At 38.1% G+C, this 5,663-nt stretch overlaps 1 non-coding gene across 1 annotated transcript; it reads right to left on the bottom strand.

Moving 5' to 3' along the window:
• Positions 1-679: 679 nt before the first annotated feature.
• On the bottom strand, positions 680-786 carry LOC142175636 (small nucleolar RNA R71). The gene has a single exon (XR_012704732.1). It is a non-coding gene; the product is annotated as a small nucleolar RNA R71 (small nucleolar RNA).
• Positions 787-5,663: the final 4,877 nt, after the last annotated feature.

Here is a 5,663-nt window from a genome sequence, read left to right as displayed (position 1 = left end):
TTGTATGCAGGTTACAAGTTAATATTGGTGCATGACTCGAGCTTCTATGAAAGTAGTGCTACCATACGAGCCAGAGTTAGAAACAAAACTGCGACAACTGAGGAAGGAAAAGTATCTTACCAAGACATCAGAAAAGGTTGGGAAATCCTCAACCAAAGAAACTATGGCTGAAAACTGTGATGATAATGTAGATTTGGCTGCAAGAGAGGCAACCCAAACAACGAGAAAAAGCTGCACGGGATGCTGAGGAAGCAACTATTAGAGATTCGCATAACATCTATGAAGAAGAGAGGGGTCACAAATTTAATCAACATCAACCCTTGGCTGCAGAGCAGTTTGGAAATATAGCTCCCAGGCCTAGAATACAACTTGGCGATTATGCTAGACTGGTCTACAATCAAGTATTATCCAACGTTAGACCACCTCCAATTGCAGCAAACAATTTCGAGTGAAGCCAAATGAAAATCCAAAAACTCATCTAATCGACTTCGAGGAGATTATGAACACCTTTAAATATAATGGGGAGTCACAACATGAAGTGTACTTAAGGGAATTCCCCTTTTCACTTAAAGATGATGCTAAGGAATGGCTTCGGAGTTTGCCCAGTGGATCGATCAGAACTTGGGAGGAGATGACTAGAAAATTCCTTGATAAATATTTCTCCTCGGCTAAGACGAGCAATATTAGAAGAGAAATCCATAACTTCTTCCAGAAAGAGACTGAAACTATTTTTGAAGCATGGGAGAGGTTTAAGGAGATAGTTAGAAAGTGTCAACGTAGCAAAATTGAACTCTAGATGCAACTCCAGGATTTTTGGGAAGGATTGACACCGGCCTCGCGTAGAACATTGAGCAATGCAGTTGGAGGCCTTTTGATGAAGAAGACTCCAGAGGAGATAGTTTTAATTCTTGATGAGTTATCTGAAGATGCAAATCAATAGCCCTCTGAGAGGGCTGAAAGAAGAAGATCGACTGGTGTTCACCAAGTTGATAGAAATATATCTGTGCAGGTACAACTTCATGCTATGGCTAAGTAAATACGGAAGTTGACCTTAGCCTCGATACAAAATGAGCCTCATACAACTTGTGATATATGTGGAAGATGACACCCTACTCATCAGTGTCAAGCCTCAATTGAGGAAGTAAATGATGCGGGAAACTACAATTTCAATGCAATGGGTCTGAGGCACCTCGGATTTTCATGGAGTTCACCTAGAGGTACTGTGAATGCTTGGAAACAAAATAACTCTTGACCCTAGGGACAAGGAGCTCCAGCATACCAAAATCACTAGAGGTAGCAATTTTAGCCTCAACAGCCTATTCAGCCTGGTCTAGAGGATCTAATGAAGGCCTTCATTATCAAGACAGATAAGAGGTTGGACGCCCATGGAGCAGCTATCAAAGAGTTGGGCACATCTTTTCGAAACCTGGAGAGACAAGTGGGACAAATTGCAACAATATTATCTGAGAGGGCTCCAGCAATTCTCCCTGCTGATACTGAGAGAAATCCCAAAGAAACAGTGAATGCTGTAACTCTGAAAAGTGGGCAAGAGTTAAAAGATTATACCCCGATCCAAAATGATGTGAAACTCAAAAAAGGAAGTGGGGAGTAGCTGAAGAATGGTGTTGATAAAAAGAAGAAAGGCCCGATGAAAGTGAAGAAAAATAAGAAGGAAGAAAAATTGAGAAGGGAGGAACTTGATGAGAGCGAGCATATGCCTGCTTTACCTTTCCCTCAAAAACTATATAGAAAAAAGTTGGACAAGCAGTTTGGGAGATTTCTGGATCTGTTAAAACAGGTTCATGTAAACTTACCATTCACAGAAATGCTCTTACTAATACCTGCTTATGCAAAATTCTTGAAGGATATCCTGACGAAGAAGAGGAAGATAAAAGAGACCTTAGTGGTGAAGCTCACAGAGCATTGCAGCGCGATATTGCAAAACAAACTCCCATAAAAGTGTAGAAATCCAGGGAGTTTTACTATATCTTTCTCTTTAGGAACTATTAATTTTGATAAGTCTTTATGTGATTCTGGTGCCTTAATTAATTTAATGCCTCTTTCGATTTATAGGAAACTGGAAAAGGAGATTGGAGAGATAAGGTCTGCACCTATATCTTTGTAGCCGGCAGACCAAACGACTATAATACCCGAGGGGATTGTGGAAGATGTGTTAGTTCGGGTGGATGAGTTTGTATTTCCTGTGGATTTTATAGTGGTGAATATGGAGGAAAACAAGGAGGTCCCGCTCATCCTAGGAAAATCATTCTTAGCTACGGGAAGAGCTATATTAGATATACACGAGAGGAAACTCATGCTTAGAGTGGGTGAGGAGACTGTGACTTTTGAGATGAATGTAGCAAAGGCGGCACAAAAAGAAAAACCACTTGCGAGAGTTGAGTGGAAAGTGAAAGGCTCAAAAGAGAAGGCTGCACTGAGTGAGAAAGATAAGTGTGGGGTGTACCCCAAAAAGGCTGAGAGGAAGCTATCGGCATGGATGTGTGCGTTGGTTCGGGCACGTGGAATAGAGCCCGACTTCAACTCAGACCCCGATTGGATGTTTAGGGAAGTTTCCTTTACCTTATACTTTTTAATTGTGTCATGGGGACATGCCACAACTTAAAGTGTGGGGTGGGGGATATGTATGTATGCTTGTATGTATATTAGTTTTCTTTTTGTGTTAGTTTTAGTAGTTAGAGATAGAAAATAATTGAAAACAAAAACCATAAAAATTGAAAAAAAAGATTTTTTTTATTTTTCCCGATGATGGATATCATTCGACTGGTTTCTTGAGGGATTAAGGTCGAAATAAAAAGAATAAAAGCTTTTCTTTTATTAGGTAGTGTAATAATTCCCCCTTGGTTTTTCTTTGTGCCGCAGTTCTTTTCCAAGGGTTTTGTTTGAACCGAGTGTAGTTAGTTTTTATTTTGTAGAGTAGTAGGAAGCCTTGTGTTGTGATTTGAATTGAAAGCAATGTCTCTTAACTTTATTATGCCTTGAGAATAGTAAGTGATTTAGTTGTGACGCTTAGGGTCAGTTTTTGACTCTTTTATAAGTACCTTAAATTGTATGATCTTAACTTTGCTTAACTGCTTTGATTAGAGTGTCTTGATAATCCAATCTTGAGTGGGTTATGTGCCATTTGTGTGTGAGGTTTTGTGTATTTTGTGCGTTGTATTTGATGTATAGAACTTGCCCCCGTGTATTTGCAAAGCGAAATGGTAGTTTTATTCAAGCTTGGAAGTGATATAGGCATTTCTTTATTGAGCCAGTTATAAGCTTTTGCCCACGTAATTGTTATGTATCTTAGTGAACCCCCTTTGAGCATGTAATCCTACTTCTTTGGCAACCACATTACAAGCCTTACCCATTTGTTTGAATTGACAATTTTTTTAAACCTTATACCTCTCGTGATAACTTGAATTTGTTATGAGCTTTGTAAAAGTTGAAGTGTGGGGTGGTTGGTTTGGATTTTGAGTGGAACTATTGAAATAAGGAGAAAGATGCAATGTTTTGAAAAGTAATAGCCACTTGAATTGAAAAAGAAAGAAAAGATAAGTGAGAGATTGTGAAAAATATTCCTTGATAGTGGTTACTTGATGTAATTGGGCTTAAATAAGTAGGGAGTTAATGTATATTGACGTGAAGGTGGAGTTTTGGTTGACATAAGTGTGGGATTTTGAACAATGAGATGTATGTATTAAAAGTGCTTGGGGAGGTGTAGTCACTCTTATATCTAAATGTATCCTACCTATTCTGCAGCCTACATTACAACCGATTAAATTCCTAATTGATCCATGACTGAATGAGCTCAATTAGTAGAGTAGTACACTACGGGCAAGCCTATGGTACGTCTTTTGTGGCATATGAATGTTGTTTCTGAGAGTGAGTGAATTCTTTCTATCTTGAGTTCCTAATTGTTCTTAAATTTCACTTTGTGAGGAACTACTCTCTATTGTTATGTGAGGGCACTTGATTCATGAAGGAAAGGTAATGTCGCTGAACTCTATGTTAGAGTAAGTGAGCGGATTATAAATAATTCCTGGTGCTTTTAAGTCAAATTTTGAGGGTAGGATGTTACGGTATTGTACTTGTTCTGTTTTAAATATTCTTGGTGTGATGAGTTATCAGAGTTGTTTAAAAAGGTCGTGTTTATATAAAGTGTAGTTTGATTGCTCGAGGATGAGCAATGATTTAAGTATAGGGTGTTGATGGTAGGCTATAATCCCATATTTTAGTCGCTTATTGCACTCTAATTCACTGCACTTTACTTGTGTTTGAGCTTTAATTGATAGTGTTTTGCATTTATTGTGTGTTTTATGCCTTGTAGGAGTGATTCCGAGCTATGTAGATGTTATGGAATGAATTTAAGCTATTTGGAGCTTTGAAGTCTGAGTAAAAGCTCAAAGGATTAAGCCGAGATCGTGTTCAGGGGTCGAGGACCAAGTCTGGATGTCAAATATTGAGATTTGATCCATACTCTAAGAAATCTCCACTGTCGCGCGCCACGCTTGTGCAATTTACTGTTATCTGTTAGAACTTAGCTCTCTGGATTTCCCCACTAATTTCCCGCATGGTGCGTCGCCCCTGTGCCATATTTATAGAGTGAAAATCCTATTTCGGCTAGCAGAAGGGGGTTTCGTCTAGGACGGACGCTACTTGGTATAAATACATGAAAAAATATTATTTTCAGTACTTTTGACACATATTCGACCTAAGGAGGCTAAGGAGGAGTTGGAGGAACACGAGCACAAGGATTTCATCATTCCGTCCTCACTTAAGACCCAAGTTTGAATTGAATTTATGTTTTCCTCGACTTTAACTTTATTTGTGATGAATTGCTCCATATACATGGAGTAGTTCTCTTTAGAGTTTGATGGTTTTAGTGTATTGATGATTGTTCGTGGATTATAACTCTAGTTTATGTATTGAAGCATTTTTGGATGATTTAATTGTTGCATCTTTATTCACTTGTTCATGTAATCGAGAGGCATAACTTGTGATATCGTTGCATTATATTGTTGGTTGAGTTCATTAATTCTTCTTAGTAATCGAAAGAGGCTAGTTGAATCATTGATTAAACCTAGTTAGGAGGATAATCGAGAGTGGTTTTCCTAAAGACCATTCCACTACGCATTCTTGCATATCTTCACGTGCTTAAATTTGTTCATCTTGTGAGGTTAAGACTTAATCGAGATAGGAGTTTTGAATAACAATTGAACTGATAATTGAGTGAATTCGAGAGAGACACTAGAACATTAGAAGTGAATTATCTAGAGTTAAATTCCGAACAATTATCTTGCACCTATCCTATCAAAACTCTATCTTCTCCCATTGATAACCTTCTTTGCTCATTCCTTGCTTCGATTGTCATTAGTCAATAGCTTTAGACTCGGTTAATTTTAGTTAGAAAATATATAAATCTCAATTGTTGATCATCTTAAATAGCAACTAAGCTAGAAACTACAAGAATACTGTTTAAATCCAATCCCCGTGGATACGATATTATACTATACTATATTTGATTAGCGAGCATGATTTAAGTGTGTGTTTTGAGCTCGTCAAAGCCTTCTATTGAAGAGCCACCTACTTTGGAGTTCAAGCCATTGCCACCACATCTTCGGTATGAATTTGTTGGCCCTTGTTCTACTTTACCGGTTAAT

The sequence above is a fragment of the Nicotiana tabacum genome, chromosome 21 (assembly GCF_000715075.1).
Source record: "Nicotiana tabacum cultivar K326 chromosome 21, ASM71507v2, whole genome shotgun sequence".
NCBI classification, from domain to species: Eukaryota; Viridiplantae; Streptophyta; class Magnoliopsida; order Solanales; family Solanaceae; genus Nicotiana; species Nicotiana tabacum.
This window is presented reverse-complemented; position numbering and strand designations above follow the sequence as displayed.